The 26,807-nt window shown below is 39.5% G+C and overlaps 1 protein-coding gene across 5 annotated transcripts in view; it reads right to left on the bottom strand.

Annotated features, from left to right (window-relative positions):
* Positions 1-22,097, bottom strand: part of USP49 (ubiquitin specific peptidase 49) — an 82,023-nt gene extending 59,926 nt beyond the window's left edge. For 4 of the 5 annotated variants that reach the window (XR_003521456.2, XR_003521457.1, XM_027602405.2 and 1 more), the window contains exon 1: positions 18,641-18,690. The gene's annotated coding sequence lies outside the window, so the exon portion shown is untranslated. Of the gene's footprint in view, positions 1-18,640; positions 18,723-21,958 lie in introns of those variants that run through there. The other variant, XM_027602409.2, reaches the window with a different exon arrangement.
* Between the last annotated feature and the right edge of the window lie 4,710 nt (positions 22,098-26,807).

Here is a 26,807-nt window from a genome sequence, read left to right as displayed (position 1 = left end):
TAAGTGTTGGACTCTTGGTTTTGGCTCAGGTCATGATTTCAGGGTCCTGGGATCGAGCCCCAAGTCTAGGGCTCCATGCTCAGCATGGAATCTGCTTGGGATTCTTTCCCTCTTTCTCTCCCTCCCCCGGCTTGTGCTCACAAGCGGACGCTCTTTCTCTTAATCTCTCTCAAATAAATAAATGTAAATTCAATTTTTAAACAAGTTTTAGGGGCGCCTGGGTGGCTCAGTTGGTTAAGCGTCTGCCTTTGGCTCAGGTCATGATCTCAGGGTCCTGGGATCGAGTGTTGCGTCGGGCTCCCCGCTCAGCAGGGAGTCTGCTTCTCCCTCTCTCTCTGCCCCTCCCCTCTGTTCATGCTCTCTCGTGGTACACACGCACATTCTCTCTTTCACTCTCAAATAGGTAAATAAAATCTTAAAAAAAAGTTTTAGAAATCCACCTGCTTTGATTGACTTCCGTATCTAGTAATAAGATATTAGATGGGTCTGTTTATTTATAAAGGGCATAAGAACACAGAAGAGTGCAAGAGCCTTAGATTTAGAATCGTAAGGCTTGGGTTTAAGCCTCAGATTATCCACTTATTAGCAGTGTAACCTTGGGCAACTCACTAATGTTTTGGGACCTCTACCTTCTCACTTTTAAATGGATATAACATCAGCTCTACTCCCTTCTGCGGGTGCTGCATAGATCAAATAAGAAAATGTATGTGTAAGTGCATTGTAAACTGACAAGAGCTATACATGGGTTAGCTCTTCTTTCCTTGCTACCAAAAATAGCAAAGACTTTAGATCCTTATTCTGGTGAGAAGAGACATTGATTATTTGAACATTCCAGGGGCTTGGGGAAGCATGCTAGGATAAAAGAACCTGATCTTTCCTGTGGAGCTAAAGAATCCTAAAATGTGTTTGGTATCAGCATCTTTATTTTAGTTAAATAACATCCTGGTCTTAACTAACAGCTTAGAGGGATTAAAGGGCATGAGATGTTAGCCACCCTGTGAATTTCTTCTCACCAAAAAATAAAATGACTTAAAAGCAAGAGCAGATATACTTGCATTCTCCCCAATCATCCCAGATCAGTATGTGCAAACAAAAGCAATACCAAATCCCATTTAATCTGGAGAGCAGCAGTGGCAGCCACAAAAATGGCCTTCCGTCTAGCATGCACCAGAACTGCTATTCCATTGCTGTGCTGAAATCTACTCCCGCTTTTCTACTCCCCACATACAATAAATATTAATTGGTAGAGTTCAGTCTGCCAGCATTCATTCAAACCGTTTTAAAAACATTAGTTGTCATTACCAAGCACATTTTATAAATACTATACAACAATTTTGTCAGCACAGAGCAGCAATTTTAATGGGAAGAGAACATTTATGAACATTTATTTTACTCCTACTAGATACCATGCGAAGTGAGGTGTTTTCACATATATTTGCTCAGTTAATTCTCACAACGAGGTAGGTGCCAGTGGCACTCTATGGATGAAGAATGGATATTTGAATCAGTTGTTAAATGACTAGTCTAGGATCACACAGGAAAAAACAGCAGTACCTAGGCCCAAGATAATTGCTTTGCATTAGTGCACTTTCAGTAACTCTACATCTGTGGCAAAGAACAGGAGGTTTATTTAAGTAAAGTTTTGTGTCATGGTAAAATTTAGTTGGTGGTAAGCAATATCCTGATGCACTTTACATGCCTTGTTCAAGAGGGGACAGAGCTGTAAATGTGCACTCCTACAGAAACAGTGTCTGATTCTAAAATTTAAACATAGAGACTTATTATCGGTGCAGGCTGGCTCAGTCAGGAGAGCATGAGACTCTTGATTTTGGGGTTGTGAGTTGAAGCCCCACACTGGGTATAGAGATTACTTTAAAAAAAAAAAAGAAAGAAAGACTTTTCACTGCAGCTAGTTGTTTTTAGAGAAAACACTGCAAAGGAAACATAAATTCACTAGAGTCAATAACAGTTTTATAAAGAAGCTATCTCTTGGAGATCATATCTAAACAAGTGCCAAAAATTGCTGTGTCTTACAAACATGAAAATTTTGTAAGAATTTTGAATATTAGAAAAACGTTTCCTATAATCACAGCTCTTCTTTTAAAAATTAAAGCTAACTCTAACCTACATATCACCATTCACTATAGTATAAACATAAAGTGATATTGTTGTTTTTTCCCTGAAAATTTCCATTGAAAAACTGGTATTTATAAAAAACATTTTAGAAGGGTTCTAAAATGGACACTACTAAAGATACAATAAGGTTTAGATAAATTGATGGACTATTTATCTGTGCCAAGCAATGAGATGTTAGGAGTGTTTGGACAAGAACCAAAACCCTGTAGAGCTTTCCAATGAAACAGTTCTAGCAGAAACAATACAGAGCTCGATGGCTACCCTGTTATCTGGTTAAAGTATTCCAAGATACAAAATAAACCCAGATCTTAAAAATATATAATTCTATCAAATTATAAAACAATACCCTAATTAGGTGTTGTGGTTAAGAGAGCAGGTTTAGGCATTAGGTTGGCTGGATTAGAATCTCAATGGGACCCAATTCATAGCCTGGGCTCAGTTTCCTCACCTACCTCATGCAGCTGCTGGGGAGTTAGCATGTGGAAAGTGCTCAGAAGAGTCAATGGCATAATAGCATCATCTATTATTTTTCTAGTTTTACCTCATGTAAAAAATAAAACACATATGTAAAAAAGATTGAAGGCCTCTCATTACTGAGCTAATCCATTTCCAAATTTAGAATTTAAAAGGTAATAAAAAGAAGCAAAATCCTAGCTTTCTTGATAACAGTCAAGATGGCGGTTAACCTGGAGTGGGGTGTAAGGGAGCATCATAGAGGAAATTTTTACACTTTATAGGATGGTTAATCCTGGCTTTTGTTTCACTGGTCTTTAAAATGTACATATGTTTTGGCAGACCTGGCTGGCTCAGTTGGTACAGCATGTGACTCCTGATCTCAGGATTGTGAATCTGAGCCCCACACTGAGTGCAGAGATTACTTAAAAATAAAATCTTAAAAAAAAAATAAATTGTACATGTTTTAAAATATATTTCACTAGCAGTTCTGGGGTGGAGTCTTTTGGGTTTTCCACATAGAGTGGGAATGCAAGCTGGTGCAGCCACTCTGGAAAACAGTATGGAGTTTCCTCAAAAAGTTGAAAATAGAGCTACCGTACAACCCAGCAATTGCACTACTGGGTATTTACCCCAAAGATACAAATGTAGTCATCCGAAGGGGTACGTGCACCCCAATGTTTATAGCAGCAATGTCCACAATAGCCAAACTATGGAAAGAGCCAAGATGTCCAACAACAGATGAATGGATAAAGATGTAGTATATATACACAATGGAATATTATGCAGCCATCAAAAAAACAACAAAATCTTGACATTTGCAATGACGTAGAGGGTATTATGCTAAGCGAAATAAGTCAATCACAGAAAGAGATGTATCATATGATCTCACTGATATGAGGAATTCTTAATCTCAGGAAACAAACTGAGGGTTGCTGGAGTGGTGGGGGGTGGGAGGAATGGAGTGACTGGGTGACAGACATTGGGGAGGGTATGTGCTATGGTGAGTGCTGTGAATTGTGTAAGACTGTTGAATCACAGACCGGTACCTCTGAAACAAATAATACATTATATGTTTAAAAAAAAAAGAAGATAGTAGGAAGGGAAAAATGAAGGGGGGGGGAAATTGGAGGGGGAGACGAACCATGAGAGACTATGGACTCTGAGAAACAAACTGAGGGTTTTGGCAGGGGGGAATGGCTTAGCCTGGTGATGGGCATTAAAGAGGGCACGTAATGAATGGAGCACTGGATGTTATACACAAACAATGAATCATGGAACACTACATTGAGAACTAATGATGTAATGTACAGTGATTAACATAATAAAATTTAAAAAATATATTAAAAAATATACAAAATAAATAAAATAAATTTCACAATAAAAAATTAGAAAAAATAAAAGTTAAAAAACATTTCCAAAGTACAATGAGAAAGCACTGTTTAACCGGAGAAGAGGGGGAGAGGAAAAAAAGCAAAAAATAAAACCAATGCTCTATTATTCTAAGTATTCTAGTTTACTTCAGATTATGTATGCAACAGCTTAGCTCAGTTATGGAAACACTTCCATTGAACTCCATTCAATCCTAAGACATTTTTCTTTGTGAGTTAGTTCTTACAAACGGTGTCACTAATTCACTGGGAGCACCTCTTTATGACCATGAAACCTGGAGGTTGTAAGGAATCTCAGAGGACTTCTCTTACAACACGTTCACTTTCCACAGAAGGGAACGTTAGACCCCTGAGCTTCCAAACAGGCTCTCCCCCACTCTGCTCCCAGCTGTTACTGCTAGCCACCAATGTGATGCAAAGGAAGGGGCAGAGCCCGTTCTTTCAATTGCTTCGAAATAGTGACTAGAGAAAAAGTGAACTTATACCAACCATCAGGAATCTGTTTAAGACCTAATATGTACCCCCAACAGATGCTAACACCTGCAGAGGAGCCCAGTACTTCAGTCAAAGGTGTTCCATAAATATGTAAGTAAATTTTGTCAAAAGTACAATATAGGGGTTCTGCCCCAAAGAATTCTATGTCAACATACAATGAATCTGGCAGTGTGCTGTGGGCAAATGTACTACATACAAAATATAGGAGGGAATGGGGAAATAAGACAAGAGATTTATGTCCCGGGGCGCCTGGGTGCCTCAGTCGGTTAAGTGTCTGCCTTTGGCCCAGGTCATGATCTTTCGGTCCTAGGATCGAGCCCCACGTTGGGCTCCTCACTCAGCGGGGAGTCTTCTTGTCCCTATCCCTCTGCCCCTTAACCATTCTCATGCTCTTTCTCTCTCTCTTGATCTGCTCTCTCAAATAAATAAATAAAATCTTAAAAAAAAAAAAGATTTACGTCCCATGGGGTAAAATGGAGGAAGAGGCCTTAGAGGAGAAGAATTGAGAACTGAGTTTTAAAAAGCTGGTAAAGAAAGCACTCTAGGATTGCTCCAGAGAAACCTGTTGATATTTTTATAAAATCTGCTTCCCTTTTTCACGTTACTTCCACATTTTAACAGGCATCCTGATTTGTTCTAAATTATTTCACCTGCTATAATTATATTCAGGAAAGCATTTCCATCTTCCTTCTCAAAGAACTTTTGGAAGCCACTGAGAATGGAATAGTAGGAGGAAAAAAAAAAAGAAACCTTTTAAATGCTTACTATAAATTCTTCAAAACAGAAACATCTTTAGATGGTAAAATACACATTTTCTCAAGTTTGAGGTTCACCAAAATAAAAGTGGACGCTAAAAATTAACAGAAAGAAAAAACATTTAAAAAATCCCCCACACTCATGACTGCAAACTTAAAGCATATGCGAAGTTAACAGGACATCTGGGTGATCTAAGCAATTATTTCCAGTTACTTTAATGGGAGAAGATAGAACCATAGTGGTAAAGAAAAGACAACTGGAGAAGAGACTCAGTTCCAGTTCTAGATAGATGAGCAAACATAAACAGGCCACTTCTGCACTCTGGGTCTGTTACCACGTCCATAAAAAGTTCTATTATTCTCTCTGTAAAGTTCCTAAAGCCACTCAGGTGTCATTCTTTTAGCAAGCTACATGTTAGGCGTTAATCCATGAGGATAACCAAAATGAATTTATGTTATCCCAGATTTCTGTACTGTAGCAAAATTTTGCCATTGCCACAGCCATTTATCTAGTCTTGTATTGAAACAGAGCATTAGAGAAGTTTGGATTTTCAGTGAAACATGATTCATTGAACACCTGCATTTACCTCTCTGCTCTCTCCATAACTCCACTGAAACAGCAATAAAAACAGGATCTGAAGGACGAAGAATAGGAGAGGCAACAACTAACAAAGTTTGTGGAAGCCAGAAAGCAGATGGATGGGTTATTTGATTTAGCAGAGCATAGGAGCATGTTAAGGGGAACCTCAGATCAAACTGAATTGTGCTGGGATACACAAGAGAAGCTCAGAATACCTCTGAAAGTGGGGATAGCAGGCGGGGATGAAAAAGGAGAATAGGGTGAAAGTTCTGCCCCAAGATTCCCACCCTGACTCCAAGCAGCCACTGTTCAGAGGCTGGGAAGCCTACTCTGGAAACTAGAAACACTGGACTCAAGCACAACTAGGGGCAGGCCTAGCAGTCTAAAAAGATGGGGATTATGGATGAGTTGATATCCTGAAAGGTAGACACCTCCAGCTCTTTCCCCACTCAGCTACCCAAATGTTGAAGCCAGGGGTGTAAACTGAAGATGGGAGCATTCTCGCTAGGGAAGAACTTGACCAACAGAAAAACACCTACAAATACTGACTGCTAAAAGTGAGCTCTTAACTACCTTATAATGAATAATACCATCAGTCAACTTTCACTCCAGCAAATCCAGCTTTCGGTTTTTCAGTGGTTCCTTATGGAACATGAGTAAGACATCCAAAGCTAAACACTTAAGGAAATCCCCTAAATGAAAAACCAAAAGAAATGATCAAGTAAAGGTATTTTAAGGAAATAGATGGTGTAGGAGGCCGAAGAAAAAAATGTAATTACAATTAACATACTCAGAGAAGAGCTATTCCACACATGAAACAAAAATAGACTATTTCAAGGCAACATTCAGAGGGTCACCAGGTTGGCTCAGTTGATGGAGTGTGTGACTCTTGATCTCAGGGTTGTGAGTTCAAGCCCCATGTTGGGGGAAGAGATTACATAAAAATAAAATCTTTTTTCTAATTTATTTTTTAAAGATTTTTATTTATTTAATTGAGAGAAAGAGAGAAAGTGTACACACAGAGGGGCAGAGGGGTAAGGAGAGGGACAAGCAGACTCTGTGCTGAGCACAGAGCCCGATGCAGGGCTTGATCTCAGAACCCTGGGTTGAGCTGAAATCAAGAGTCAGATGCTCAACCCACTGCGCCACCCAGGCACCCCCAAAATCTTTTCAAAAAATAGCAGTATTCAGAGAAAAAATTTGGAGATTAAATATATGATAGCAGAAACATAAAACTAATTAGAAGAGTCTGAAGATGAAGTCAAGACATCTTCCAAAAAGTGAAGAGACAAAAAAGATGAGAAATAGAAAAGATAGGAAAAGTAAAGCAGTCCATACATTCCAAACACAAGTAAAGACAGTTCAGGAGGGGCGCCTGGGTGGCTCAGTTGGTTAAGCGACTGCCTTCGGCTCAGGTCATGATCCTGGAGTCCCAGGATCGAGCCCCACATCGGGCTCCCTGCTCAGCAGGGAGTCTGCTTCTCCCTCTGACCCTCTTCCCTCTCGTGCTCTCTATCTCTCATTCTCTCTCGCTCTCAAATAAATAAATAAAATCTTTTAAAAAAAAAAGAGTTCAGGAGGTAAAGAACAGGAAAACTGGGGGCAAGAGAGAGAAGGGGGAGGTTGGTTAGAATTTAAGAATTCAAGAAAATCTCCCAGAACTGAAAGATCTATGTTTCCAAATTGAATAGGCCCCCAATGTGCCCTGCACGACAGATAAAACAAGGCTCACAGGGAAGCGGGTTATCACAAAATTTCAGAACATCAGAGACAAAGATCAGCTCCTAAACCACCTCTAACCAAGGAGGGGAAAGAAAAAAGTCAGAACGTCATCAGACTTTTCATTAGCAACACCAGAAGCTAAGAATCAATAGAGCAATTCCTGTTAAACTCAGAAAATTATTCTATATTCTATTCCCAGGTAAACTATAAATCAAGTATGAGACAAAAGGAAGACATTTTCACACATGCAGATTCCCAAATGTACATCCTATGCAGCTTTTCATGCAGCTTTTTCTTAGGAACCTTCTGGAAGGTTCTTCTTAAGCAATTGCTTAAGAATAAACACTGAAGAGGGAAGATGTGGGGTCCAGGAAACAGGGGTCCCAACATAGGGAGGTTAAGGTAGATCCAAGAATGAGAACTGTGCAGGTCTAGAGAACGAGCCATACAGACTTTTAAAAACAGCAGCATGAGCCTACTGCTTAAAAGTGTGGCATTAAATACCAGAAGAAAGAGCTGGAAGAAAAGGAAATGGAGGTCCCTGTAGAGGCCAAATATTGGGGAAAGGAAAAGTAGGTAGGGCACTTTTTATGCTACATACAGCTTAGCACTGATAAATGTTAAATTTTAAAAGATTCCTGAAAAGGTTAAAAAGAATGTTTTAAAATCACATCTAAAAACATGATTTTCCAAGCAAGATTTCTGGGGGAAAAGAAAATAAAGATGTAACTTTCAAGGTAGAGTAAAATCAAGTTATTTGAAAAAACACACTACACCTTTGCATAGAGTGTGGCTTTGCTTGAAAACAATTAAGAGCAGGAAATAATATTTTGCTGACAGATACTTACTCAAAAGTCATAACCTCAAAGCCAGCAAAAAAAAAAAAAGGAAAAATTTAAGCATATTATGGTATTATTGGGGGAAAGTTCACAGTTTATGGCTATATCAATCACTTCACAAATTAAAACTCCTTTTTCACAGTCAAGCAGATGGCAAACCAAAGTCAAAAGAATAACTTGACTGCATCACATTTTGGTAAGAAATGAAAACACTCAAGAGACTATTGTTTCCTCAGGAAAGCGCAAATTCTGCGGATTTGTTGAAACAAGCCAACATTTTGTATCAGAGACATTTATCCTTTCCTGAAAACTGACACAAAAATAGTGGGATTCTCCAGCAGATCTGAACTGCTCCCAGCTTTCTCTAAGACTCTCAGAAATGGCATCTCGGAAAATATGCTCTTCTCTATCTCCAAATACTGTAAAAATTACATCTATAGCCCTCTTGTAGCAAATGCATATAAAACAGTATTTGTTCATCATATTTAGTATTATCTACTTATAGTCAATGAACGTGAAGGTCATGCTTAGGATCAAGCATTGGGCTTTTCAATAAACAGACAAGTGGAGAAGGTGTTGCCCACTACTCAGTTTTCTGACATCTAGGGAGACTGGAGCTAGTATTTTGATAGTCTAACAATCTGTGGCTAGGGGAGATCTTTTTAAACTAATGAAATGAAGCACTCTCCTAACCATATCTACTCTGGTAAAAACGCTTGCTCTCCTTTCAGCATAAATGAAGACAATGAGAATAGATTAATTAGCAAGGTGGCTTAATTGTAGCATACCCTACAGCTTTTGAGTTGAATGCATAAAAATATATTTGTTTAGAGACGAACCATGAGAGATGATGGACTCTGAAAAACAAACTGAGGGTTCTAGAGGGGAGGAGGGTAGGGGGATGGGTTAGCCTGGTGATGGGTATTGAGGAGGGCACGTTCTGCATGGAGCACTGGGTGTTATGAACAAACAATGAATCATGGAACACTGCATCAAAAACTAATGATGTAATGTATGGTGATTAACATAACAATAAAAAATTTTTAAAAAAAGTTAAAAAATATGTTTGTTTAGGGGCACGTGGCTGGCTCAGTTGGAAGAGTGACTCTTGATCTCGGGGTCGTGAGTTCAAGCTCCACATGGGGTATAAAGATTACTTAAATAAGTAAAACTTAAAAATAAATAAATAAAATTTTAAAAGAACATGTTTGTTTCAGTCTCTTGAAATCAGGAAGAAAACAATAAGCTTCTGTATAAAGTATGATATTCTTCCTTTCCTGAAGTTTAATACATCAATATCTTACAAACTATAATGCATAACCAAAATCTCCTCCAACTTCAAAAAAATAATAAAATACTATGTCCAGATCTATTCTCTAAGCAAATTAGCAAGACAGTAGAAAAAAGTCTACACTGCAAGAAAAAAAATTTTTATAACAATGTATGGTGAAAAATGTTACTAGACTTATTGTGGTGATCATTTCACAATATATACAAATAGCAAATCATGTTATACACCTGAAACTAACAATGTTATATATCAATTATACTTCAGTAAAAAATATTTTTGATACTATGTTTATTCTTTCATGCTTATTTCACAGAAGGGAAACAGTTAACTAAAACATGAAGAAATGTTCAAACTCACTAGTAATTAGAAAATTCAAATTAAAATAGACATTATTAAATGGCAGAAATTCGAACTGTGGACAACAGCAAGTGTCCAGAGGTTGAGAATACAATGCCTGTGAGGTGTGTACACTCAGCAGCCTGACAGTGCTTCTGTTACAATGCCACTCCTGAGTCTGTATCCCAAAGAAATTCTCAAACATATCCATGATGAACACAAACAAGACTGTTATTGGTAGCATTGTTTATGGTAGCCTAGGCACCCATCACTATGGGAATGGATGCACACCATGGAATAGCATGCTGCAGGTAGGAGCAATTAGCTAATGTACATCCAAAACCATTCACAGATCTTAAAACAGTGCCAAGTGAAAAAAATAAAACCAAAGTAAGAGCTATAGCATTGTTTTTTTAAAGATTTTATTTTAAATAATCTCTACACCCAACGTGGGGCTCAAACTCAGAACCCCGAGATCAAGAATTGCATGCTCCACCAACTGAGCCAGCCAGGCACCCCAGAGCTGCAGCATTTTTACAGGGAAAAGTCTATAGCCAAATTCTGCAATAGTGCAGTGTCATGAACAATTTTGGAATTAAAGATAAGTACACCAAAAAAATCACTAAGAATTTTAGAAAGATGCATATAGAATCAAGGACATACATCAAATACATTAGATAAGGTGCTTGTGGGGTAGGAGAAGAAAATAGGCATGGAAATAGAGGCTAAACAGAAGGCCTTTATACACCAATGTTAGACTGTGTGCAAATCACAGGCTATAAAGTTAAAATTCAAAATATTTTTTATTCATGCACACATTAATTTATTCAATAAAATTTACTGTAAGTGCCAAGTATTGTGCTTAAACATAAACTTTAATGTTATTTCTGCTGAAGATTTTTATTTTAAAACCTCAAAAAGATATATGCTTTAAGATACATTTTAACTGGAAGTGGAAAGGAAAAAATTTACTATAGAATTCATATACTATAAAGTGAGAAATTCATCATTCTTAAAATAGTTTTAGAATTTTTTTCATCAAATAAAAATATACCTTCAAATTCTTTAAATGACAAAGCTAAATGAAAGGTTGAAATACAGAATGAACTCTGAAATCCTACCAAATTACATTGTCACATCTCAATCCACAAGTAAAACATCTTTTCTTGGGGCTTTCAATGGTGAAACAATTTCTTTTTGGAGGAGAAATTTTTTCTACTTTATTTGTTCTATGTGATTTTCCCAAAGATATTTCAACTGCTCAGGAACACTTCTCGCCAGATTTCTGTTTTCTAAAAGAATTCACAAGCAGACTGCTGGCTGCCAATGTAGGTGTTGTAGCTAATACACTCATTACACTGCACTGCTAACAAAAACTGATGAACACATTCAGTGCAAAGTGACATAACTATTCCACATCCCACGGGCATGGAAAATGATGTTTCCCCCCCAAATTACCTGTTCTCCTCTTCTTTTTTACAAACCCAAAAGGTAACTAGTATACAAGATAATGTTGGTAAAAAAAAAACCAACAGCAATTTGTAGGACATCATACATCTAAAGCTCTAAAATTATAATCCTTCAGTATTTCAGATTTTAAATACTAAAACTTAGTAGGTGGGAGGATCAAAGGTGAAAAATAGAAATGGTTGGTCCAACCATCAGTACTGCTGAAAACACACACAAGCCACATGGTCTGTCAGAGGGGTCAGCAGTATCATCAACACACATAATAAAAGACAATATGTTAATTTATTCAGGCTTACAAAAGATAATGTATTTGTATTTTCATTCAATAATAATAGCTAATAATGAACACTTACTATGTGTCAGTTATTGTTCCAAACATTTTATATGCATTATTTAATTTAGTCCTCACAAGAATCCAACGGACTAGGTACTTTGATCATCTCCATTTTATAGATCATTTTTCACATCAAATGCAGACTTTATCATTGCCTTTAAAACCTCCCCCAAATGGTCTCAAATTCCATTATACCCCCCTTTCATTCCAGTCCTCACTTCTGACTCAAAAATTTGACTGATGTGTATATGAAAGAAGCAGTTCTCTTCTCCAGCCAGCTTCCTTCTTCTCCCTTTCTACTACAGAAGACCCCCTCATAAAGATGTTGTTAGTGAACCCCTTCCTCAGAGGCTTATTGAAAGTAAACACTATAAAAATATATAGAGGAAAAAGTGAATAACTCCCCCGAACAAAGGGAACACCTTGATAACAGTCCTTACATTTTATGAAAATAGAAATATTCTACACATATTGTTCTGTAACATAACTTTTTAAAAATACATAATTTTTGGGACACCTGGGTGGCTCAGTTGGTTAAGCGTCTGCCTTCAGCTCAGGTCATGATCCCAGGGTCCTGGGATCGAGTCCCACATCAGGCTCCTTGCTCAGCAGGAAGCCTGTTTCTCCCTCTGCCTGCTGCTACCCCTGCTTGGGCTCGCTCGCTCTCACTCTGACAAATAAATACATAAAATCTTTGGTAAAAATATATAATTTTTAAAATAAAAATATAATTTAACAGGGACATGTGGCTGGCTCAGTTGGAAGAGCATGTGACTCCTGATTTTGGTGTTATGAGTTCGAGCCCCATGCTGGGCATAGAGATTACTTAAACAAACAAATAAATAAGAGCTTCTAGGTGTATTTAAAAATAAATAAATAAAATAAAATTTAACAGTGGATTTCTTTCCACATCAGCAAATAGAGATCCACTGCATTCCTAACAGGTTAATGGTGGTTCCACTGTGTGGAAATGTCACACGTCATTTTTTTCCTATAACAAACAATGCTATTGTACTCATATTCTTCATGCAAGTGTATGAATATATCCATAGACAGATTTCTAGGAGTGGAATTGCTGGGTCACAGGATAAACACATTTTAAATTCCAATGGACACTGCCAAATTTACCTCCAAAAAATTTACATTCCCACCAACAGTGTGTGAGAGTTCCAACTACCCCACATCCTTAGCCTCTACTGGCTACCACCATCTTTCAATCTGAAAGGTAAAACGTGGCAATTATGTGTTTTATCTTATATTTATTTAAATGATTAGGATTATTGAATTGATATCTTAAATAGATTTTGAATTATTATTAGTTGTAGGCTAAGCTGAACTGCCTACGGAGGAAAAAAAGTTCAAGAAGCACATTAACAGGGTAACTGGGGAGAATGGTAATATTTAACCAATCCAGGATTTTAGCATGAAGTAGACAATGATGCCAATCACAAATGAGTTTGATCTCTTCACTAAAGCACTTACCATTCACTTGAAATACAGTTATCAGTTCTTCAAACTATGCCATATATTTTAGAAATGTTTCTTTTAAAAGAGTATATATTTAATTCCACAGTCATGTATTCACTTTGTCATCTCTACTTACTCACAACACTCCTGTGTGATGTCTACTTCAATGATATTTTGTTTTACACAAAATGTTGCTTACAAATCTGACCTTTGACCTCTTTTAGATGTTAAAGCGCAAGAATATAATTAGTGTCTGGCCATGAACATCCAATATAATTAAGACAACTGATATAGGTAGCTGTATTAGAAATACAGCTTATTCAAGGGAAGTAGATGTCAGCAATGACCATCCATAGGGATATTCTAGGCATTTTATATTTTGAAAACAAAACACTAACAGAGGCCCCACCTACTCTATAAATGCTTACATAAAGGTGATGTCTTCTGTTCATAAACGCTGATTCACTGTCAATGGCTAGATGTTTATGATTATAATGCTATTAGCAATGATGGCTGAACTGAGCTATTCACACATTTTCTTACCTAATTTTCTTTGGGGCTACCTCCAGGTAACAATTTTTGTCAGGGAGACTCTAATAAGCTCTAACAGGGACTCTGACCTTATTATCCTGATAAATTAGTATCCATAACTGCAAAAATAAGTACCACAAATTATCTAGCATTCTAGAAAGGTTTTGGCTCAAAACTGATATATCAGTAAACCCCTCCACACCCTTCCTTTAATTCTCAATTAAAATTTGTATTCTTCATAGAACAAACTGATACTTAAGACTTTATTTCAAAGTCAAAAGCTCTTGCTACTGTAATATGTCCACATGGCCAATCCACGTGAGCACATGACAGATACTACACATCATCTTTCCCATATCAGAGACTGGCAGAAAGAGATAGAGCAGGGGGCAGGAAAGAGCAGAGCACCAACGTGACAAAGTGCTAAAGCCAGGCTATAAATTATCTTTTGGTCACTCATGGCTGCATTTTGAAAAAGCTGACACAAAGGTAGGACCTATCCTTCCCTTGGAGGAAGTATCGTATGGAAAGCATCTTCCTAACTCACTAACAACAGAGCTGCACTCCCACCCCTCACATAACTTGCCCAATGAGAGAAGTGCTACTGGGTTCTAAAGGCAATGACAAGAAGCTCTGTATTCTGACAATGGGAGGGAGCAATGAAGACCAGCTTCCTGGGCTCTAAACTCTGCCAGACTGCCCTGCTAATCCTTCCCAAATCCCACAGTGTTGGGGTGGGGGTGGGGGACAGAATAGAAAACAATCCAAAATTGAATCAAGGACAGTAGCTCTGGATTACAGGAGGTCATAACATTCCTATTTGAATGGGGTGGGTGGGCATCGGGGCAGTCGCAGGGCATATACAAAAGCCTGTATGTTTATAAAAACACAATACAAAAATAAATTTTATCCCTGATCCTTCTGATGTGGTAACCAACATCTGCCCCCAATTATTTGCCAGCCCAGGCTGCACGGAAGGCACAGAGTAGCAGGCATTTTCACACAGTAAGGCTGGAAGAGATGCTATTAGAGTATAAATTACTAATTAGCTCAATAGAAGACAAAGAGAGAAAATACCTGTCACAGAATGCTGTTTACAACTTGACATATAATAAAATCAACCCTGAAAATTTCAGAAGAGCGCCTTACTTTTCAGACTTCTATTAACATGTAAATAGCAAAGCAATAGTATTACAGTCTTTAAAAACTGCCCATGTCTCAGAAACAATAATGTATGACTGGAAAGAATGCTTTCCAAATAATTTATAATTTTCTCATCCTTATGAAAGCTAAGTATTTTTAATTATTACAATCAGCTTTAATAAGGAGCTATATTTCATAGCTTTGATGATCACTTAAAGAGGTGGGGTGGAGAGAAGCCCAGAAGTGCTGTATTTTACATACATCAGAATACAGTTAATAGTCCTTTTACTGAAATTGAACAGGCCTCATTCTGCAGGTCATGCTTTTATGAAATGGACTGGCTACCATTTTATTTTTATTTTTTTTTAAAGATTTTATTTATTTATTTGACAGAGAGAGAGAGACAGTGAGAGAGGGAACACAAGCAGGGGGAGTGGGAGAGGGAGAAGCAGGCTTCCCGCTGAGCAGGGAGCCCGATGTGGGACTCGATCCCAGGACCCTGGGACCATGACCTGAGCCGAAGGCAGACGCTTAACGACTGAGCCACCCAGGCACCATTTTAATAAAGAAGGAGGATGAGCTGGAAGATAGTAGTGGGATGGAGTCAGTTAAATCTCCTTATTATGATGACAATTGAAAAGACTCCCAAAATTTAGGCTTATTTTGGGGGAAGGTAATAGCATGTTAGGATATTTATATTCATTCCCCTACCATAAGGGAAACCTATTTGTATTAATTGCAATCTGGTTCTTAAGGAAGTATATTTTGCACTTAGATCTCTTCCCGCTCCTGGATGCTACATAAGGATCTTCAATATATGTATTTCACCTAAATATGTCTCAGTCACAGTGATGAACAGGCCTGCGGCTCCTGTTTTCACATAATAATCACCCATACGGGGTGCTTGGGTGGCTCAGTCCATTAAGTGTATGACTTCAGCTCAGGTTATGATTTTGGGGTCCTGGGATTGAAGCCCCATGTCGGGCTCCTCACTCAGCAGGGAGCCTGCTTGTCCCACTCCCTTTGCTCCTCCCCCTACTCATGCTAATAAATAAATAAAATCTTTAAAAAAATAATAATCACCCATACGTCATTAACAGCTATTGTATCCTGAGGACTCCTTGTGTGAACATACCATGCCAGGTGCTAAGAAGATTCCCACTAGAGGTGTACACCATGACACAGTCTTTGCTGATGAGGGAGGGGCCTACAAACTTGTCATTCACAGGTAAAAGAATGTTTTTCAGAATACAGTGAAGAAAATAAACCATAAAACTCCCAAATCCACTCTCAATCCAATCTTGAGATTCCCTTGTATCGCAAGATCAACTAAAATCAAACATACCAACTTGTTGATACATTCAAAACATTCTTCCCTTTCCTTTTTATTTTTTTTAAAGATTTTATTTATTTGAGAGAGAGCGAGAAGGAGTAGGGGGAGGGGCCGAAGGGGAGAGAGAAGCTAAGCAGGCCCGATGTGGGACTCAATCCCAGCATGACCTGAGCCAAAGGAAAACGCTTAACTGACTGAGCCACCCAGGTGCCCCCCTTTTCTTTTTAAAATTAGGCCTTCCTATCCACTTTTTTCCCAATTTTCTTGAAAAATATGCAAGTGAAAGAAAATGATAAAGCAAATGGGACAAAATGAAAACAACTGGAGAGGGACGCCTGGGTGGCCCAGTGGGTTAAGCGTCTGCCTTTGGCTCAGGTCATGATCCCAGTGCCCTGGGATCGAGTCCCTCATCAGGCTCCCTGCTCGTTGGGGAGCCTGCTTCTCCCTCTGCCTGCCACTCCCCCTGTTCATGCTCTTTCTTTCTCTGACAAATAAATAAATATAAAAAAAAAAAAAAGAAAACAACTGGAGAATTTGAATGAGGGAACAGAGAAGTTCCCGTACCATCTTTGCAACTTTTCCATAAGCTTGAAACATCATAAAAATATCAAGTCACACACAGAAAAAAGAGCATTAACAACAGAAGCTCTCTCACAGGGTTGTTGAGAGTTTCAAATAATTCACATACTTAGCTCATGCTGGGCACTTAGTAAACACTAATTATTATTTTAAAAAATGAGTGGATCAACTGTAACAAATGAACCTCTCTGGTGAGGGAATGTTGATAATGGGGTGGCTGCCTATGCATGTAAGAAGGCAAGGGAGGATATGGGTAATTTCTGCATCTTCCTCTCAATTTTGCTGTGAACCTAAAGCTGCTCTAAAAAAATGAAGTCTTAATTTAAAGAAAGGGTGAATCAATTTATTTAACCAAATTAAAGCATACATAAATATACTTAGTATATTGTTTGCACAGACACACACAGAGAAGACAGTAAAAGACCAAGGAGAGGGGCGCCTGGATGGCTCAGTCAGTTAAGCGGCTGCCTTCAGCTCAGGTCATGATCCCAGGGTCCTGGGATTGAGCCCTGCATCAGGCGGGAAGCCTGCTGCTCCCTCTCCCACTCCCCCTACTTGTGTTCCCTCTCTTGCTCTCTCTCTGTCAAATGAATAAATAAAATCTAAAAAAAAAAAAAAAAAACCCAAGGAGAATCTGAACAGGCTTTGCTTATGGACATCTGCAATGAAATTGGACTTCCATTTTTCCTCAGTGGGCAACAATCTCTCAACTGTAAACCTATATGGTTTATAACAAGTCCTTGAAAAAGATAGATAGGTAACCATTTATCTGCAATGCACTTAGGCATTTTATTGGTTTGGGGTTGTTTTGTTTTATGAACACAATTTTGTAATGAAAAAAATAAGGGCATGTAGGAACCCTGATGTAATCTCTGCTTTAGACATAGCCCTTATGGTGTTTGTCCCAGGTGCCCATCTAGAAAGCAACTGAGGAAAGGTTAGTAACAGAACCACAGGATAATCTAAGGATTGGCAAACAGGACAGGTTAAGGGATAAAATAAACCAGCACTGTTTAATTGGGAGAAGAGCATGGTGACGGATCAGTTCACAACGGTCAAGTAGAGGTAATACAAGAGCACAGACTGCCTGCAAAATGCCAAGGTTCAAATCCTATCCTGACCACTTAGACTTCTACAACTTAAAAAAAAAAAAAAGAAAAGATAGAAATGTCTGAGTGTAACCTTGAGGGCAAGCCATTTAATCTCAAGAAGACTTTATTTCATTACATGTAAAATGGGAACAGTAACAGCGCTAACCTCATAGGATTGCTGCTAAGAGTAAATGAGTTACAATCAGCAAAGAACTTATAACAGTGGCTGGCATAAAAGCATATACGTGGGTAGCTATTATTATTTTTTTTTAAAGATTTATTTATTTATTTGAGAGAGCGAGAATGAGAGAGAGAGTACATGAGGGGGGAGGGTCAGAGGGAGAAGCAGGCTCCCCACCGAGCAGGGAGCCTGACGCGGGACTCGATCATGGGACTCCGGGATCATAACCTGAGCTGAAGGCAGTCGCTTAACCAACTGAGCCACCCAGGTTTATGAAGAACTAGGGTCTCCTTAATACTACAGTAAGCAAATATTTTTACTCAAAAATGGAGAAGGGGGCAACAGAGAACACATACAAATACAGCATTAGGTGTATGCTGGTTAGACAGAAGGCCGACTATCCTAATAGAGAAAATAATTAGAGAGAATAGAGAAAATAACCAGAAAAGATTATCTACAAAGGTTGTCACATTATCTCTGAAGTTTATGAAAATAGGTTAAATTTTTATCTACCTGGGATGATTTAAGTGGGATATTGACTGAAGTTGCAGGATAAACTAGAGGTCCTCTCAAGGTCTCTTCCCATCGAAAGAATCTACAATTAACCAGAAAAATATTTAAGTATGTACAACCTACTCATTCGAATCTGAATATAGAACTTAAAAGTTTTTTGCTTAGCAAACAAGATTATAACCAAAATAAAGTTCAACTGAGTTCACTTGAACAAATGAAAACAAAGCTTACATTTACCACTGGAGTCCTTATTGATGAATAGTATTATTTGAACCAAGAGATTACCAATTTTCAGTTTTAGAAATATCAACTGAGAAATAACCATTCTCAATAAGAATCAGTATATTTAGCACACTACTGCAGCATACAGAAACAAAAGACAGGACCTAAATGGACTCTTTCCCTTGGTTGACCTTATAGTTTATATGTTTTTCTTCATCAACATCAAATAAATCTAAAATTATTTATATGAAGGTATCAAGTATAAAACAACTACATTATAAAAATGGCAAAACCATAAGCAGAGTACAACCTACTAGTAATACCAAACCTATCTAGCCAGGAAGGGAATATGTACAAACATCCTACAGAAACAGGTGCGTCATACCAAAGTTACTGTTCAGCTTGAAAGTTAACATTTCAGACTAATCCTCTTGAAATTTAGCAGCAAAAATAGTAATTTCTAAAAATCTTCTGTTAAATTACAAAATCAATATAGTCACCTTGAACACCTGCTTAAGAGAATCCAGATTCCATGAACATAGCAGCTGAATCCAGATAGATTTTAGATTCTAAACTATTGACATATATGAACAACCCCTACTGTTTCTGATATCCACTAATCAAAATATAATTTTGCTGTTACAAATGCTATCATCTTTGCTATTTACAAAAAACCCATAAAACGGCGGCAGTTCAAAATGTACACAACTTTGAAAAAAAAGTTATCTTTATATATCTGAATGTACACTAATAAAATAACCTCAAATAAGATTCTCAAGATCAGTTTACATTTTTTCCTTAAGTAAATTATAGCTATCCTTTGGCACTATCAAATAAAAAAGTAATAATCGTTCATATTCTTAGCTAAATGTAAAACTTCAGAATAAAAACCATCAAAACAAAATAGTAAGAATAATCTAAATTTTGCCCCAAATTTCTCATCTTCCTTTTAATTTCCAGAAGAGTCTTAAAAATCAAAAGCTTGTAGGAAATTAATATTAATATGGCCTTCTTTATTGACAACTACAAAGTAGAGGCAGTGGAGTTGTCCAAGGCATTGCATTATTGTATGGAGGCTTTTTCATGATAAAAAATTACTCATAAATTCATTACTTAACCTAAAAAAGAAGTCCCACTCTAAAATCCTCCACTACTCTGCAAATTTCCCTTTCTTTATTCCATTTAGTTAATGGGTGAGTAACCTACTACAGTGTGAAATGTCCCACATAAAGCTAAAGGCAGCTTAGGAACTCAAAGCCCTCACAGTCCTGATTTAAATCTCTTCCCCAGCAAACTTCCCTAGTTGGTTATTTTCATTCTTCTGAAATGATTTCTCAATATTCTCCAGCCACCAAAATACAATTAGGCAGAAATCTGGTTGATTAATCAAAACAAAAAGATGTTCATCTTTCTCTATCTCAACAACAGTGGGCTCTCCAATGAAAATGAAAATGCTGTGGATAAAGCACTCTGCCCAGCGCTTCAGGTACACCCTGCTACAACACAACACTATCACACTACACAGGCAGAGCCACACTGTAAATAAATAAAACCCATCTTCCCATTATCACAACACTAGAGAAATGCAGCGGTTTCCAACACCGAGTTGACGCTTCATCATTCACAGAAGAACAAAATCAAATCAAAATGGGTCTCATCTTTTCAAAGTGGCCATGAAAGTCAAATTAAAAGCAATGAAAGGTGGAAGCAGATTCAAGATGCCTTGAAGAGAAAAAGAGGTTTCTGGAATTTCCTACTTTTGTGGACAAAAGGACCCACAGTTTCAACACACTTACAGTTCTCTTCTCAACAAAGAATTCCTTTCCTGCACACCCCCCACCCCAACCTCCACTCTTACTTTTCAGTGTTTACTCCTATCTCTAGGTCTCTTTTCACTCACCATGGTTCCTCGTCTTCTGCACCAAAGGCTCCCTACACTTGATCCTTCACTATAGCATCTGTGCCCTGACCCATGCAGACCTTCTGGAGCATCTCCCCACAACCTGCACATTTGATTCCCACTCCTGTACAGTCTAGTCCAGTTCTTCATCCAGCTGGACTTCTCCAGCTTCCCTTAACCCTGTTCTCTTCCCTTACACCCCATCTCATCCTTTAAATCCCAGGGCCCATCTCTTCCTTGCTTCTCTCACCATCCCCTTTTAGCCCTGTCTCTCCACCTCAGTTTTTACCTTGGATCTGGCTGAACCTCGTGAATTAACACAATTCCCTAGTTACCCTGTCCCAGATCGCCATCACTTCTTTACACCCTTACTCTTTTCTCCTTTCAGCTTGTCTGGTCCCAGAATTGTCCTATAAACGCCCCACCTCTCATCTGTTTCCTTTCACCCTTCCACTATGCTTATTCCTAACTCCACCTGGTACTCGTCCAGTATCTATTTCACCCTCCCTCACTTTCAAGAATTTACACCCATCGCCCACCCACTAACCCATACCTTTCTCAGAACCTCGCGATTCCCACCCCACCGCGGGTCCTAGTCCTTCAGCTCATCTCGCTCTGCACTAGTTCACACCCTTGTCACGTCTGGCTCTTAATCACCCTCTCGCCTCTACTCCCAACTATCACCCCAGCTCTGCCCCTCCTTGCCTTCCACTTCCAACTCTTCCCCCATCACCCCCACCCTGCTACTATCCCCTACAAAGCTCTCTTCCTCAAACCCCTGCTCTTACACCTAACCCCAGCCTTGGTCTTCCTAACCTCATTCCCTGCCGGCTTTCTTAACACCCACCCTGGGTTTTGCCTCCTTCCTACCTCCTTGGCTGGATTTTTCTCACTCCTCCTCTCCCTGCCTTCTAACCCTGTCTCCCCTTAATCCTCCTCATCTCATTCTTAGACCCGTTCCCCCCAACAGTCCCTAAGCCTTCCTTCGCTTCTCCCCTCAAGGCTTTTTTTTTTTTACCCCCCCAACCCAGTCGTCGCCCACCCCGCCAAAATAAAGCTGCGACGCGCCCCGACTGCCGGCTCTCGCCTCGGCCGGCCCCCGCCCCGGGCGCCCCCAGCCCGCCGGCGCCGCGGTCCCGCCCCCTGCCGCCGCTCCTCCCGCCCGCGAGGCGCGCGCCGCCTTTGTCGCTCCTCACCCGGTGTGTGAGGATTTGGCTTCTTTAAAGGGGAGGGCCAGTGTGCCGGAGACTCCTGTCCCCGCCTCCGAGTCTTAGAATGGGCTCCCTGGCCGTCGCGTCCTCCCCGGTCCCCGTCCCCCCACCCCCTGGAGCTACCCCCTTGGCTGCCTCCCTGCCTCCTCCGCCCCCTCCCCGACCCCCCCTCTATTTACCGCCATCATCAGCACGCGCGAGCTGTCACCAGGGCGCGAGACAACCAAACCCGGCCCCGCCCCCTGACCGCCCATTGGCCCACCCGCCGGAGCCCCGCCCCCAGGCCCCGCATTGCGCCAACGGCGCAGCGCACGGCCCCGACCCGGGCACAGACTGCCTCTCCGAGGGTTCGCGCCGCGGGCGCAAAGTTTAGGGTTAGCCACAAACATGCGACCGATTTAAGCCTGGCGTAAGAGGCGGCGGCGTAGAGGGGCGTTGTGAATCGCGGGTCGAAGTTTGGTTGAAGCACAGGAGGGTAAATAAGGAGGTTTCCAGACAAAGAGACTCTTAAAGGTACAGAGTCTTAAGGCTGTCCCTCCCCCTTAAAGGGCCAGGCTCTCCGAGCCCATCTCCGCCCCCTTCTCCCCAGCACCTCAGCCTGCGGAACAGTGAAGGAATTCTATCTACACTAGTTCCCCGCACACTTTCGGAGCTCCTTTAACATCTCTCCCCACTGCCAAGGGGTAAAGCCTTTCTCACTATCCTATGTTTTTGTTTTGTTCTGTTAAAAGACTCAGTAATTGTTAAGAGTGTCGTTCCGAAAGAAGCAGTCTCCGAACCCTGGGGTTTCCTGAGGCTGCGTTTGCAAAAGTTACTATTGGCTACCAGACGGGTGAACACGTGTCTGACTTTTGCCACTGATGACCCAGGCGGGACCCAGCTGTTTTATGGAAATCCCTCCAAGGAAGCCAAAACTTAAGAAGTTCAGCAGATCGTAGGAGACCACAGGGAAACAGCGGCTATACTTCCTCCAGAGACTGCATTGTTCTGACATAACTTGCGGGAGGTGACGTTACCCGCCCCCCCCAAGTTACAAATAACAGACCAACACTGTTACATCACCCAACACATGGCTAAAGCAGGTAAAGGCTTACATGTAAATAGAAGGACAAAGAAAAATAAACATATAGGTTAACAGCTACACTGGCTCAAGGCTACACATCTGTCAATATGAAATAGAGAAGCACAAAAGCTAAAGAACAACAAAATTAGAAGGGAGAAACAGCGAGTGCATGTGTAAGCATGAAATTACAATGCCAGCAGCCAAGCGTATTTAAGTGTAAAAACATGTCTAAAGGTAATTAACCTGGACATTTTTAAGAGGTTTGATGATGGAAGGAAAGGACGCAGCGATTGATTGATTTGGTGAGGATTTGCCATGTGGTTCAAGAGCTCAAAGTAGGGTCTAAAATGTAGTATTCCCTTTGTTGTCTATCACCCTTAATTCTTTTTAAAAATCTTATCTTACATTTTAACTCCTTTATTATCAATTTTCTCCCCTTACTCCCCAAGTCCCCTCCAAAATTATTGGAGATTCAAGGTTGTATCTTTTTCAATGTTAATTCCTTAGCAAAGTGCCTGAGGCATAATAGGTGCTTTTATTGAGTGATGGGTTTTGGAGCCACTTAAGACTTCTGAAGGAAGGAGTGTTCTCAGAATAGCAATCTACCGGGAAAAGATTCTCAGTACTTTGAGCATGTATTGGATCAGTGGTTCTCAAAGTGTGGCCGGTGGAGCCGTGACACTCTTTCACAAAGTCCCTGGGATCAAGACTATTTTCATCATAGTAAGACATTATTTGCTTTTGTCACAGTGATGACATTTGCACTGATGATACAAAAGTAACAATGGGTAAAGTTACTGCTGCCTTAGCACTATCAAGGCAATAGCACTCAATTGTGCTATCAGTCAATGTACTCTTCACTGCCACCCACTCATAGGAAAAAATAACACTTGTTTCACTTTAGATGTCTTTGATGAAATACTAAAAATTATTTGTTTTATTTAAGTACCCATCTTTTCTATACTATTCTATGTGATTAAATGGATGTATGCATAAAGCGCTTCTGTTCCTTACCTAAGTACCATCTTTTTCTTGAGGAAAAGCACTTGTGCAATTTCTCTGCATTTTGAGCTGAATTTGTAACTTTCTTCATGGAATACCATTTTTACTTGAAAGAAAGCTAACAGATAAACTACATTTTGTCAGCTTTGGGTGTCTGACAGATATTTTCTCAAAGATAAAGTGAGCCTGACAGCACTTGTTAGCAATAATCAAACTCAAGCTCTCAAGCAAAACTTCGAATTTCTGCAAACCTGTACCCACCACTGTGAACTTAATAGCCTCCCAAGACTTTTCTGATGAGAATGGTGGTGATGTTAACAAATATGATTTTTTTTATCTTGTATATCGAAATGTGTCAACACCTAAAAGATCTGCAATGTTTTCCAAACAACCAATGCATGATGCTACAAAATCGGGTATCAGTAAAAGATCCCTTCAAAGTACGAAATAAACCAATGAATATTTTTATATAACAGTACAAAAAGTTTCACTGATAGAATTTGAGAATCCGCATTGCAACTAACAGCAGAGTTGTGATGTAGTTTCAAAGAACATATGTGAAAAGATCGTTATGTTCAAAATGTTCAAAAAACATTATGTGAAAAGATCGTTAATATACTCCTCCCCTTTTCCAACTACCCATCTGTGAGGTTGGATTCTTCAACCAAAATGACAAATTTTAATAGACTAAATGAAGAAGCAGATATGAGAATCCATTGTCTTCAATTACGCCAGACATTCAAGAGATTTACAAAGATATAAAACAATGTCACTCTTGTAAGTTTTTTGCTTGGAAAAAAGTTATTTTTCATTACAATATTTATGTTAACATGCGATGGATTTATTTTATCTTTAAATGAATACCTTCTTTTTTCTTATAAGTTTTAATAAGGCAAATATCAATAGGTATAACCTATATAAACAAAAGCTCTTTGGAACTTTTAACAGCAACAAGGAGTCCTGAGACTAAAGAGTTTGAGAACTGTGTGGAAGCAGAATAAGGCTATTTTAGATAATTCAAATATGAGAAGGCTATGCAGCATAGCTAGCAAAAAGGTTTTAGTGTAGTTCCAGAGTTAAGAGCTTCAGTGGTCCATCCACAAGGAATGGAAAACAGAATCAAACACTGAGCTTCCTTTAAAGACACAACTGGTAATGAGTATGATCACAATATACATGGCACCACACAAACAGAGGTCAGAGACAGGCACAACTAAGGCCTGGGAGATGATGGGTTCCACAAAGAAGATATAGTCAATTCTACCCCAACTTTTTTTTTTTAAAGATTTTATTTATTTGAGAGAGAGAGAGAATGAGAGATAGAGAGCATGAGAGGGAAGAGGGTCAGAGGGAGAAGCAGACTCCCTGCTGAGCAGGGAGCCCGATGTGGGACTCGATCTCGGGACTCCAGGATCATGACCTGAGCCGAAGGCAGTCGCTTAACCAACTGAGCCACCAGCAGAGCCTCAGGTTGTAGAACAAGTAAAATCTTATCACTATAGATAAAACTTAAAAATAGAGTTCCATGCTCCAGAGATGGGCCACACAACTGTGCTCACTGATCTGGTTAAAAAAATATACCTATACTATCGTATACTTTCTTGGGACCCTCTCTCACTGCTCATTCTCTATTACAATAACATTCTTTCCACTGCGGGGGAATTTTAACTTGCCACCAAGCAGTATGACCCCATAACTTCCCCTCTTTTTTTCTTTAAAGATTTTATTTTAAAGTAATCTCTACTTTGGGGTTTGAACTCATTAACCTCAAGATCAAGAGTTGCATGCTCTTCCGATTGAGCCAGCTGGGTGCCCCCATAACATCCCAGCTTAAACATCCTAACCATACACCAGTACCTGCAACACCATTAAAAAGAAGCAAGAGCAGAGAGGGCATCTCCTTGCCTATAAAGCTTTTGACATCTATTCTCCCTTGAGCCCCTCAACAAGCCTATGAAAAATGGAAAGTAGGCATCATTTATTCCCACTTTACTGATGAGACCCAGAAAGGCCAACTTGACTGAAGATACCTGGCAAGTTCAGGACAGTACTATGGCCAGCACCCAGCCACCTGTCTCCTAAAGCAGTGCTCTCTCCTTTAGTAGTTGCCTTGGAATACCTGTCACCTGCACATCCCTAGGATATATAAATGCATTCCCTAAATCGTTTTTTTTTTAAGATTTTATTTATTTATTTGTCAGAGAGAGAGAGAGCACAAGCTCCCTGCCGAGCAAGGAGCCCAATGTAGGACTCGATTCCAGGACCCTGGAATGACCCAGGACCTGAGCCAAAGGCAGACATTTAACCAGTCGCCACCCAGGCATCCCTAAATTCTTTTTAAAGTCTCCAAAGAAATTTTGGCAGAATTCGTATTAACCTTAAAAACAGGTCTATGCCATCTGATGGGGCAGGAATGTGATGGCAAATAAAACAGAGAATGCAAGAGAATTAGGAATCTTTGCCCTCATAGTTTCAAGATTTTTTTTAACTTGCTAATTTCATCACAGAGACGTAGAACTACTTCTTGGCCTCATCAATGACATCATTCTGAACAATGAAAATATACTCATATGCCAAGTTCCATTACAACAGAATAATTATCAGATCCCATGGAGTGTGTAATAATGGAAGAGTAACTCCTGGGGCCCCCGAGAAAGCTATAAAGATTCTTCATATATGTTCACTCTTACCCATTTATAAAAGGTTGCATGCATGTTTGTGTAAAGACAGAAAAAGAGGGAACCAATAGGAAAGGTAAGAGCAGGAAAA

This window comes from Zalophus californianus, chromosome 7 (genome assembly GCF_009762305.2).
Source record: "Zalophus californianus isolate mZalCal1 chromosome 7, mZalCal1.pri.v2, whole genome shotgun sequence".
Taxonomy (NCBI): Eukaryota; Metazoa; Chordata; class Mammalia; order Carnivora; family Otariidae; genus Zalophus; species Zalophus californianus.
The sequence above is the reverse complement of the archived record's forward strand: the minus strand, read 5'-3'. Positions and strand labels throughout refer to the sequence as shown.